General features: G+C 51.8%; 1 long non-coding RNA gene across 1 annotated transcript in view; it reads left to right on the forward strand.

The window, feature by feature from the left end:
- The first annotated feature begins 561 nt into the window (after window positions 1-561).
- Window positions 562-12,593, forward strand: part of LOC121137205 — a 47,666-nt gene continuing 35,634 nt past the window's right edge. The window contains exon 1 of the long non-coding RNA XR_005874436.1: window positions 562-1,107. This is a non-coding gene — a long non-coding RNA (uncharacterized LOC121137205). The remainder of the gene's footprint in view (window positions 1,108-12,593) is intronic.

A 12,593-nucleotide genomic window follows, 5' to 3' on the forward strand; every position in this document is an offset into this window, starting at 1 on the left:
GAGGGGTTGTGAGAAGCCCACCTGGCTGTATCCACCCTTGCCCTCCAAGGACCAGGAAGAACATGAGAAGTGACATCAAGTGTTTCAGGCTCCTTTGGTCAGAGCTTTGTGTCCCGCCCTGAGCTCATGTGTTGACCCTCCACCCATAATGCATTTGGGAGAGGGGTTCTCAGGATGGGTAGATAGGGCTTGCAATGGAAGGTAAGCTAGACACTGTGAGAACAACACATACACAGCAAGACGTGGCTCTAAAGCCAGGACACAAGTCACTACCTGGACAAGAAACTACTAGCTCCTTGACCTTGGTTTTCCAGCCACCTGGTGCGGTATGCTTGTTACAGACTGAGCTGACTGAGACATAACAGTCTTGTCCATCAGGCAGCTCACAAACCTTTATATAACATTGTGGAAAGCATACTTTATGTGGGAGAGAAAACAGTTAACGATCTGGGCACGTAATCCCTGATGCAACACTTTCAAATGTCACTTAGACAAGCACCCAAGCTCAGTTTCCCCATCTGTTAAGAAAGTTTCTGCCCCACAGCTTGGAAGGGAGGGGACATGAGCAGATCTTTATGAAGCTTCTGAATGGCAGCAGGCACTGAGCAATGTTCAGCCATGTTAGATGTTAATAGGACTGGCAGGTGCTTCATAGATCTTCAGTAGCGACTGGCTCTCACACGGATGGGCGTTTGCTGCTTGCTGTGTTGTTGAGAACCGTGAATGCTGGGGTAAGAGAGTTGTGTTTGGGCAGCAATCTACAGAGAAGAGACATCCAAGGTGGTGGGCTCGTGGATGGAAACCTCAGCTCTGACAGAGGCCTGGATGTCTTGGCCCAACTCAGAAAGTGAGAAGAACCTGGGTTTGCCTGGCACCAGAGGGTCGGGCCTGGACTCCTGCTGGAATCAGGCAGCAGTGCACCTGGTCAACTGTACACATGAAGAGGAGTGAGAGCCCTGCAGTTCCCAGACCCTGGAGCAGCTGCCAGCCTGGGGCCGCTGAAGCACAAGCCAGAAGAACAAGCCTCATGCCAGGATACCCCGAGAGGAACTCCAGGGCACAGGTGGTCTTGGGAGGAGCTGGGGAGGAGCAGACACTTGCAAACCTGTGAGTAATTTACTATGTTTATTAAGTGGTTATTGTAGGTTAAATAACCAACCCCAGCTTATTAAAAATCCTCCGGGATGATAATCGTCCGCGCGTTTGTTCGCACTGGCAGCAGAACTTGCCGTCCTGCTGGGAGCCGGTTTCCTTAATGACTCGGCAAGGGCCCTGTGCAGCAAGCGACTTCAGAAATCCTCATCTCCATCGCTTCTGACAGCTTTATGCTCCATAAATACTCAGAGATTATTAAAAACATATTTATTTAAGATGAACGGCTCTCCTGCAGATACAAATCTAAGCCGATAAGGCTCATAAGCCCACTTACAGTCATCGATGACAGTATTTAAACACACCAACAGCTTTGCTTAAATTCCAGGTGCCCACCTCTGAGAGGAGACCTTGGCCGGATCCCATCCTTGGGGACTCTAGGGCACAGAGGTCCGGTCAAGTCTTGGCAGGTAGAAACTGCCTCCTCCATAGCAGCTTCATCTTCATAGGCCTCTATTTCCTCATTTATACTACCAGCTTCGAGGACCGATGTTCTCAATCTGACAACAGTTGGAAGGCAAACCTCTTGGTCTGTTTGTAGGGACATACCATCAGAGACCCCCTCCTCTAGCAGACACTCCTGTAAATGCCACCTCTCCCCAGCCTGCCTTTCTTGACCGTCTCCATGTCTCTGAATTACGTGCTAACCGGGCTCTGTTCTATTTAGCGTCTGAGATTAGGAGACCTGGTGTGTCCAGGATGATGTGGCTGCAGATAGCTGACCCCTTCTCATTACAGATTACCAGATCCTGAAGGGGACTTCCTGTCTCCTCTCCTTGGACCAAGAACAACCCCTACCCCAAATCTGGTGTCTACTAGGTTGGTCCTTGTGCCTCCAAGCATTGAGCCAGGATGAGGTGGAGTTCAAGTTTAACTCTCATGTGTGACCAGAGGGCTGAGCCTGTGAAATGCAGCTTGTGTCCCACAGCCCGCCATGCACCAGGTCCAGGAGCATTTTAGACTTCAGTTCTGTTCCTGTCAGTCTCTTCAGTGACTATGGCTTTCCATAATGTGCCCAAAACTGTCAAGAGCATGTAGGATGGCTTTGCTGTTTTTCAAAACAACCTTTGCTATTTTAACCATTTCATCCTTAAGATGAAGACGTGTTAGGATAAGTTTGTTCGGTTCCTGTTTAAATCCTGTATTTTGACTGTGGTTACAGAGAGGCAGACAGGAATGGGGAGAAGCTCCGGTATGTGGGCTGCGGTAGCCACCCTAGCTCTTAGCATCTCCGGGAAGCTTCGTTTACTTTGAGTTATCTCTTGACATGTGCTTCCTCCACCCGCCCCTCCTCCCGAGGAAGCAGCCTGGATTGTGTGTGGGTCACGGTGTAGGTGTAAGCACAGTGTAGCTCTGCTGAAATGTATCCCCATTGACACAGACAGCACCCTGCATAATCCCCACCTCTGGCTTCTTCCCTACCCAGCCCCATTTACTGGTGAGGTCATTCTGTGTCCTCAGAGTTAGTTTGTCTCCTGTGACCAACTGCCCCAGTGTCAGTTTGTCCAGCCCCCAGCCTGAGCTGTCTGTCCGTAAACCCAGCGGACTCCATGGCATCCCCCTGCTACCCCTAAAAAGGCACTCCCAGAGGTATGTGTACTTCACTCTAACAATGAAGTGCCTCCTACCTGCCGCTGTTTTCTGCTGTTTCCCTCCCAAGGTCCCCAAGTCCAGCAAGCATCACTTTTTTTTTTTGAGACAGGATCTCTCGCTACATAGCCCTGCTTGTCCTTGAACTCACAGATATCTGCCTCTACATCCCTAGTGCTGGGATTAAAGATATGAGTCACCAAGCCTAGTCAGTGTCGCTGCTTGGGCAGAGTGACAGGTTGAGTGATCTCTGCCTCGGCTCTCTGCTTTTCTGACCCTCGTGAATTTCAGCCTGTGCCCAGGATTCCCTTCTGTAACCCTGGCATGTGACTTTCCTCTGGGGCTCTAGCTGATCTTCAGGAGCTGCCCTGTAAGTGTCTCCTAGTCAACCTCTGTGAGGTTGTCTTTGTCCCCAGCTCCCACCAGAGTGTGGGCTCTCAGTCACCAGCAGAGGCTGGGGCTGGCTGTGAAATAGGAGGTCACAAGTCCCTGCTGCAGACAGCCTTCCTTGTGTCAGCATGAAGGCAGCAAGTTGTCACTCCTTCCTCCACACCCGCCCCCCCACCCTCATACATCATAGACTGGCCACTTGGCTGTGGTTGTAATGGGATCAAGATCCATTCTGCTTGCTATCTACCTGTTCATCCATCCACCTGCCCACAATTCATCCATCTGTCTGTCCAGCCACCCATCCAACTGTTCACCTATCTACCATTCTTCCATTCACTCATCTACTCACCCACCCATCCACCTGACCCCAGGTTACCAATGCATTCACCTGCCCATCCCACACAACATCCATTACCATCTGTGGCTGCTTGTCAGGTGCCTGTTGCAGGATATACAGGTAAATAAGATGTAAGCACTTGTGCCTACGGGCACTCAATCCTGAAGCATCCAGCAGACAGTCCCCAAGATGTAACGTATAACAAGAAATATCAGGCCAGACATTGGTGGCGCAAGCCTTTAATCCCAGCACTCGGGAGGCAAAGGCAGGTGGATCTCTGTGAGTTCGAGACCAGCCTGGTCTACAGAGCTAGTTCCAGGACAGCCTCCAAAACAATACAGAGAAACCCTGTCTCGAAAAACCAAAAAAGAAAAAAGAAAAAAAAAGAAATATCAGCACCACAGAGGAAATCAAAGCAGACACGCAGGTCAGGGTGGGAGTAGGATTGAAACTTTAAACAGGTTGCCAAAAGAAGTTTCTTTGGGGATGCACTATGGAGTACAGGATGCTGATGAGCTGGGGAACAGGTAAAGTATACAAAGGTGAACCATGGGCACTCACACAGACCATGGTGAGGCCATGACCCTGCATAGCAGGCCATGCTCTGACTTCAGTGTGTCTGGAGATGGGAAGGCGGGGCAGGCAGGTTGGACAGTCAAGGTGAGGGATGGTTGTGGATGGAAGAGGAGGTGAGGAAGTGGGCGGGGTCTAGGTGCCCCATGAAGGTGAGCTTTGTCAGGGTGGGGCAAGAGAGGCAGCCGTCATAGATACTGAGTGCCTGGCTGAGGTGAGCTTAACTTAGGGGTGAGGGTAGAGGTGCCAGCCTAATTCCTAACAGGAGCTGCACTAACAGCAATGGGAGTCAGGGGAAAGCCATGTGTCAGGACTCCAGGCTAACAGAACATATTGGAAATAACATTGCAGTAGTTCTGATCCAAGGCCTCAAAATGCGTGCTTACATCCTCACCCTGGGAACTATGGGATCAGAATGGGAAGAAGCCCAGGATAGCTGCAGGAGCATAATACCTATGAGGAAGATTATATTATCCCAACCAAGACCCACATGGGAGTCAGACTCAAAGAACAGCTGAATTCATCAGCTCAAATGGCCAGCAGAGTGGAGAGCCCAGTGAACAATGGCTGTCCTGGTAGGTGCTTCGTTTAGTTTTATTTTTTGTCAGTTTTACACAGGTTAAAATCTTCTGGAAATAGAAAACCCAGTTGAGAAAATACCTCCCTCAGATTCCCTATAAGCATGTTTATAGGACATTTCTTTTCTTTCTTTTTTCTTTTTCTTTTCTTTTTTTCTTTCTTTTTTTATTTTTAGAGACAGGCTTTCTCTGTGTAGCTTTGTAGACCAGGCTGGCCTCGAACTCACAGAGATGTGCCTGCCTCTGCCTCCCGAGTGCTGGGATTAAAGGCGTGCACCACCAACGCCCAGCTACAAGACATTTCTTGATTAATTCAGGTGGATCTAGTCTACTGTGGGTGGCACCACCACCAGTCTGGTTGTCCTAAGTGCTGTAAGAAAGCAGGCTCAGCAAGCCATGGAGAAAAGCAGCACTTCTCTGCGGCTTCCGCATCCGTTCCTGCCTCCAGAGTTCCTGCTCTGATTTCCCTCAGTGACGGAGTGTGGCCCGAGAGCTGCAAGCTGAAATAAACCTTTTCTCTCCCATCTGCTTTTGGTCGTGGTGTTCTATCACAGCCATAGAAACCTAACTAAAACAGTGGGTGTGAGGCCATGAAGCATTCGAGGTGTTTGTTGACATGGAAAAGGCTGGCTGATACAGCCACCAATTTCACCGTTTTCTTAGCTTCAGAATGGCAACCTCCTTTCAGATTGTCAAGTCCCCTCTGTCTTATGTTACCTGGACTCCCTGTTACACTATGGCTGATTGTGTCTTTTCCAGGGAATACTGAAGTCCTGAGCCCTTTTGCATAGGCTCACAGCACATGCAGTGGACACATGCAACACTCACACACACACAGATATGTGTTCACATTCAGAGATCCACACACAAACCACAACCTCACACACATATATGCATTCATAGGTGCACATGCAAACACACACCAAATCCTTACACACAGATGAGCATATACACAGTGGTAAACAACCTTGTGTACAACCCTCATACAACCGCTATACACAAATCTGCATTTACTCACAGGCCTACACAGCACACGTTGGCGTGCCATTTCTGAGGCTTTTATAGTGACCTCATGGGAACACTTGTCTTCTGCTAAGACAGCAGGTATCCCCAAGAGAACCCAGCTGGCTGTTTGGGCTCAGCATGGATCTCCAGGGCCTGAGGGCATGAGAAGCTTCTTACTGGCTGCCTGGAGACCCTTTCTCACAGAATTTTTAAGTTGTTAGGTTAAGTGTTAAATACAGCAAGTCAGTATTAACCACTGGCTTAATAAGTCATGGTGAACTCAGCCCGTGATGGGAGGTTCTGATTCATCCTCACCTGAGACCTTGACCTCTGGATCCTGTTTTAGAACCCCGTCTGGCTGGGAATGGGTCAGGTCTCCAGGCTGTAGCCTCCATCCCTCAGAGCATCCCCCAGCTTCCTCCCATCAAGGCTGGTCTGGGGCCCTAGAACCTGCCTCCTTCCACCTGTCAGCTCCCTCTGACACCTCTTCTCTCTTCCCCTCCCCTTCTCACCTCCTCCCAGGAAATGTCACTCTGACAACATTGATAAATATTTATAAAGGCAGCCGAGGAGATAGCATACCAACAAACCAAATAAATAAGCACATTTTAAACTGCAATGCTTGACAGTTGACTCCCGAGTGTGTGTGTGTGTGTGTGTGTGTGTGTGTGTGTGTGTGTGTGTGTGTGTGTGTGCTGGTTGTCCTGCACATTCACATCATACTACCTGCCCCACATAGATGCAAATAATGCCAGCGCCTTCTAGGTAGGCTCTTTCTACCCGTGGAGACAGTAGACCCAGAACTTCCCAGCTGGGTGTAGCTGGTGAGGATACAAGCCTGGCACCTGCTTCATGCTAACTCACACCCGTCCACACAGGTCCTGCCACATAGGAAGGGTCCACTGTGACATCAGTCTCCTTGGCTCCCACAGTGCCCACCTATCTGCTGCTCCTGCTTCCGACCACCACACCCCATGTTCCTCCACAGAACTTGCTCTCCACCTGCGATGGCCCCTCCTACAACCAACTTCCTGAGGGGCATTGTAGTCCTCATTAAACTGATTTGGACAGAGTCTCCAGAAGATACACAACACATTCCCAGCCAACAGCCTTGCTGACACTCTACAGAGGTCAAGCACAGCTTCTGTCCTCAGCTCAAGAAGCAATTTCTTCTCTAACTCGGGCTCCCAGCATCTAACATGTGTCAGCCGTGATTTGGGGCCTCAGCATTCACACAGAGCACTGAGATAAGGAGATCACAGAAAACCGGCTCTTATGAGATCTGCTTCTCAAGAGGGGTGACCCAGAAGAGCCTGTGAGCCTGTGAAGGAAGCTTCACTACCCAGTCTCAGTCTGCTGAGGCTGCTCATGTGACCAAAATGTGGTCCAGGCCTGGGGCAGGCTGACAGCCAGGGAGCCCAGGGCCAGAACCACGGTACAGCAGAAGACAGATGGGCAGGAGCAGAACTACGGCCCACAGGGCTAGAATCTATCAGAGGGTCGTCCATAGCCACATGCTGATAGACATGAGAAGATTCAAGGCATTCCTGCATGGGCCGTGTCTTTGTTGCCCCCCCATCTGTCCTTCCCTCTCTATTCTCTGTCTCTGATCTCTGTGTTTTGCTCTTTCCTACTCCTACTTCCTCTCTCTGTGTCTCTCCCATCTTCTCTGTCTATATCTCTCCTTCCCTCTGTATATCTGCATCTGTCTCTCTTTGTCTCCTCTCTATACCTCTCTACACCCGTCTCTCTCTCTGTGTCTCTCTCTGTCTCTCTGTCTCTCCCTCTCTCTCTCTCTCTCTCTCACACACACACACACACACACACACACACACACACACACCACTCCCAGATAACCATTCTCACAAGCAGCTTTGTTGCCTTAAGCCTGAGCCCAGAGCTCAGCATCTTCCCCTCTGGCCCCTCCTTTTCCTTCTCCTTCCCCAATTAGCCCAGGAAACAGGGGCTGCAACAGCCAATTCAGCCTCAGCCTGGGGCACGCCCGGAGCCAAGAAGCACCTGTCACTTCCAGGCTCTGTCTCAGCTTGCTGACGTCTGCCAGAGCACACAGCATGCTCAGCATAGAATGGGGAGGCTTTCCGGGCCAGGGGGATGAGCAGAGAGTGCATTGGGATGGAGCCTCACCCCTGCTTAGCCAGCAGCCCCTCACCCCTCTCTAACCAGCCACTAGAAGCTTCTCATGTCCTCTGTATGGTAGGGACTTGCCAGGCCCAGGGGTGGCATGCTGACCCCAAACAGATAGTGTTACCCTGGAGAGCAATGCTTAGCATCTTGAAGAAGATGGGTGCTCACAGGAATGTGCATGTCCCTGTGTGCCATGTATGCCTGTGAGTATGAGTGGACATGCCCTGTTGTGGATGTCAATGCGTGTGCTGTGAGCTGTGTGAGGGAGCTCAGGACTGTTGCAGGCCGTCTACTCGGCCAGAGCGCATCCCAGTTTCAACAGTTAGAAAAGCTGAAAGTGACCTGATCACGCATAAGACAGTGAAAGCCAGGCAGTGGCCTTGATGAGGGTCTGAGGAGCCTATGTGTGCCCAAGGCATCTGAAAGCCAGATTGCTTCACAGGGCAGCAGGTATGTGAGCTGTGTGTGGGCTGCCATAGTTAAGGCCAATGGGAAACAGGCACACCCAGCAGGAGTTACCCAGCAGAGGAGTCACCTTGATTGTGTGGCTCCAAGAAGCCTTCCCAAGGTCCTGCTGCTGGTGGGCAGACACCATCATACAGAACCAGACGGTCCTGAGATCCTCGGGTAGTAGCTTGGTACTGGACAGGTCAGAGTGAAAAGAAGTGGTGATGTCCTTTTTCCAGGGTCCTCTAGCAAAATCAGCTGACTTGTGGCGTAAACATAATGTATCAACTAGTTTCCACCATGTAACATGCCATCCGGGTGCTTAACGCTCAAAACAACCAGGATTTATCAGCACCCTGCTCTCTGGGCAGATGGGTATAGGTCTAAACCAGGTCTGCCAGGCTCTCCCATACCTCAATGAACAGACGGTGCCATTGCTCACTCCCAGCTTCCGGGCTGTAGCCTCAGCATCTTATCCTCCTGCAGTGGGTTAGCCACTGCAGCCTCTGCAGACGGGTAGTCTCCACCCACATTATCCGGTGCCCCTTGGCTCAAACAAGCCATGTGGCTGGGCCCATTACAAAAGTGAGTGGACAGACCCATTCTGCAAAAGATGGAGTGCAGAGCTCTGTGGTAGAGTTATGCACAGGGAGGGGTGGAGGGAATGTGTGGCTGGACAGTTTTGCAGTGATCGGGACAGTCCTCTGGAGGCAGATGTATGGAAATCCCCAGTGGCTGCAGCCCAGCCCAAGGCCATCAGGACCACGCTGTGATGGTGTGCATGCAGGAGCCAGCCTGGGTGCAGCCCACAGGAAACTGTGGCTCACGTGAACACACCCTGCCTGAGCACTAGTTGCACCCAGCACAGGCATGCCACCCCACCCGTGTGCCTCAAGCTCCCAATGGTTACAGAGAAGCCAGACACCTGGGGCTTCATATGAAGTCTCTGGAGTGTTGAATGCTATCCACTAATTAAAACTCTTCCAGGGTTCCAGACAGCATGTGCACTTTGCAATACTGAATAATGATGACACGGCATGCCACCAGGGATGTGCTAACCCTGAAGGGACATGTGGCTCTCATGAAGGCCCTGAATGGGTACAGAACCTTCGGGTGGGAGCTAGGCCAGGCCCTGAACTCCCTGGAGGCTGACTCAGGAACAGGATATGGGGAGCATCGGCAGCAGAATGGTCACACCCTGGAGTCAGAGTGTGAGCCGGCCTGGGGAAAGCCATAGGCAGGTTGCTGCCCTAAGGTGGTCCTCTCACCTGGCTGCTATTCACCTAGGTGGACATGGACTTTGCACTCATGAAAGCTAACTCTGACTGGGACGGACAGGCTTCCAGGTCAGCCCTAGCTGACCAGTGTTGGGGAGCCCAGGAAGCTATTCTGACAGTACCCGTACAGCGATGACAAGATCCTGTGGTGGAGACTGGCAGGGCAGAGCTGTGGCAAGAAAGGCCTGGTGATCTGGTTAGTTTTTTGCCAGCTTGATACAAGCTAGAGCTTTCTGGGAAGAGGAACCTCAAATGAGAAAATGCTTCTGTAAGATTGACTTATAAGCAAGTCTGTGGGGCATTTTCTAAATGAATGGCATTCAAGGGCCCGGTTCACCATGAGTGGGGCCACCCCTGGGCAGGTGGTTCAGGAGGTCTAGGAAATGCAGCTGAATGTCAGCCTGAGGAGTAAGCCTATAAGCAGTGTGTGTTCCTCTACAGTCTCTGCTTCTGGGTCCCTGCCTTAAATGCTGGCCCTGACTTCCATTTATGATGGACTTTTAGTTACAACTGAAATAAATAAAAGCTTGCTTTTTATTGCTGTTATAAAACACCTTAACCAAAGGTAACTCGGGAATTCCCTGCTCCTGAAGCCAAGATTGGGTTAGGGTTAGAGATCAGAGGGACTGAGTTAAACACCAGAAAGTCCACGAGACTCTAGCAACCTGCGCCCTGGGGCTCTGTCTACCAGGGACTCTAATGATGAGGATTAACCTAGCTCTATCCGACTCCAGCTAGCATGGGAAGCAGGCGGTCAGAGGATTTCCTGGGCTCTCCATACATGAGGCTGTACATATTGAGTCTCCAGCCTGGGTTCCATGTCCAGGACTCCAGGAGGGACATGGCTCCTCCTCTGGGTGAGGACACCCTCGTGTACTCCCCAGAGCTTGACCTCATCCGGACATTTCCAGATCCTCACAAAGTGGAGCCCATCGATCTGGCTGGAGTGCTGCACTGGCTATAGAACACCATGGCAATGGGAACCTGGAAGATAGGCCTCAGGGGGTATCAGAGGCTCAGAGGTGAGGGGATACAAGGAAATCAGGGATGCAGCATGCTTGGAGTCAACCTGCCCACGTCAGGCCTCAGTGTGGGGAGACCTCCGCAGAAGCAGCCATCTGGATGTCCAGCATCCAGTACTATAGCCAGTACCCTGCTCTTATCTTAGATGAACTATCCTGCCTGGGGGCAAGTCCCTGAGTTCAGATGTCTCCTAATCTGCCTACTGACTCCAGGAGGGAGAGCCATGTCCCTCCTGGAGTCCTGGACATGGAACCCAGGCTGGAGACATGGCGGGGCTGCTCCTTCCTCCCTTGGGTACAGCTGCACTATCCCAGTACCCCTCTGGGGAGGAGAAAGAAAGAGCAGATGGCTTGCTGGGACTAGGGCTCCTGGGAGCTCCTAGGGAAACTGACATGGCATGGAGGAGAAAATGACAGAGTGGAAATTAGGTCAGCCTCTGAAGGAGGAGAGAAGAGCCTGCGTGATGGCAGAGAGGGGCCCAAGAGGGCCAGCGCTGCCACACAGAGAACCCGGTGACGGGAAAACTTTCTCCAATTACGTGAAGAAGAGCCAGCGTGTGTCAGCCCGGCTGCCTCATGATAGCAAATGACTCGGAGAAGCAGGCACTTAATGGGTTTTTCACTGCCATCAGTTAACCCGAGCAAGTGGCCCTGGTGACAGCATGGGACGGAGGAGGGTGCTGGGCTCAAGAGCCCTGGGGCTGGCTGATTTCCAGCCCGCCTTTGGACACAGGCTTTCAGTGACAGTGGTAGGAGGACAGGATGGACCAAGGGTGTGTCCACTCCTAAGACCAGCCTCAGACCGCCTGTTCTGCCTGACCTGGCCTCGGAACAGGACACAGCGCTCGCCAGCAAGGGCTACAAGGCACACGGACTCTCCATCTAAGGGAATACCGGGAAGAGGCAAAGCAGTGTGGTTGAAAACTGCCATGTACACATGCCTGGGGCAGCCACACATGGACGCACAAACATGAATATTCTAATGCACACCACGTCGCCTACATATTGACACACACATAGATACCCAGACCCATTGGAACATGCAGGCACACAGTGTGGCACATAGACACACAGCAGGAGACACAGACCCACCTTCACACACACATGGACACACGGATGTTTACATACATTTATGGAAATCCAGACCCAAAGGTACCAGATAACAGGCATCAAACATACCTCCTCCCAATAGTGCCAAGGCACACATACAGAGACCCTGAAGTAGACACAGGGTAACTCTCACATGCACATAGCACAGTCACCCAAGGACACACACATGCACACAAACCACACCCTGAAGGCTCCCAGAAGCTTGTTTGCACACATAAACAGTGACCAGAACTTCCTGCAGGAAACACATGTCCCTGTAGATACAACTGTGCCCCCCACCCCACTCACAAGGCGCCGCTTTCCTCATGGTCAATCCTCGCCTCATCACAGTCAGGAGCCAGCCCTCAACATCAGAGCTCTGTAGCATGCCCGGTTCATCCTCCTATTCCATCTCTCCTCTACCTCCAGGCGTTCCCCACCCAATCCCCACCCCAGCTAAGGGGAACTGTTCTGGAGCCTGGTTCAGATGGTCACTCTTGTATTCCCACACCTCCCGGGCGCCCTGTGGGGACGCGCTCTCACCCCCAAGGGAAAGCCGCTTTCCCTCTCCTGGGTGCCCTGTGGGGGTACTCTCTCACCCCGAGGGAAAGCCGCTTTCCTTCTCCCATCACTATTTAGCTTCAGCTGACTTCCGCATCTTGTTCACTTGATCAGTCAATGACGCCGCCGCCAAGCGTGGGGTGAAGCAGGTGGCACCCCACTTGAGGTACATAGGCAAGCAGTTCACTGGACCTGCACCCGTGACACTGCGACCAGAACACAGCAGGAGTCAGATGAAGACACTGAACCCCAGGAGAGGAGACAGGGCAAGGGAGGTGCCTGGAGCGTGCACAGCCAGGACAAAGAGAAGCAAGAGCTAACATGTAGCCTGCATGAGAGAGGGAGTGCCGGCTATAAGACCAGGAAGACAAGGAGAGCACCAGCCAGGGTTGCCCAGGCCCTGCTGAGGGTCTGCCCTTGAAAGAGC

The sequence above is a fragment of the Mesocricetus auratus genome, unplaced genomic scaffold (assembly GCF_017639785.1).
Source record: "Mesocricetus auratus isolate SY011 unplaced genomic scaffold, BCM_Maur_2.0 Super-Scaffold_100676, whole genome shotgun sequence".
NCBI classification, from domain to species: Eukaryota; Metazoa; Chordata; class Mammalia; order Rodentia; family Cricetidae; genus Mesocricetus; species Mesocricetus auratus.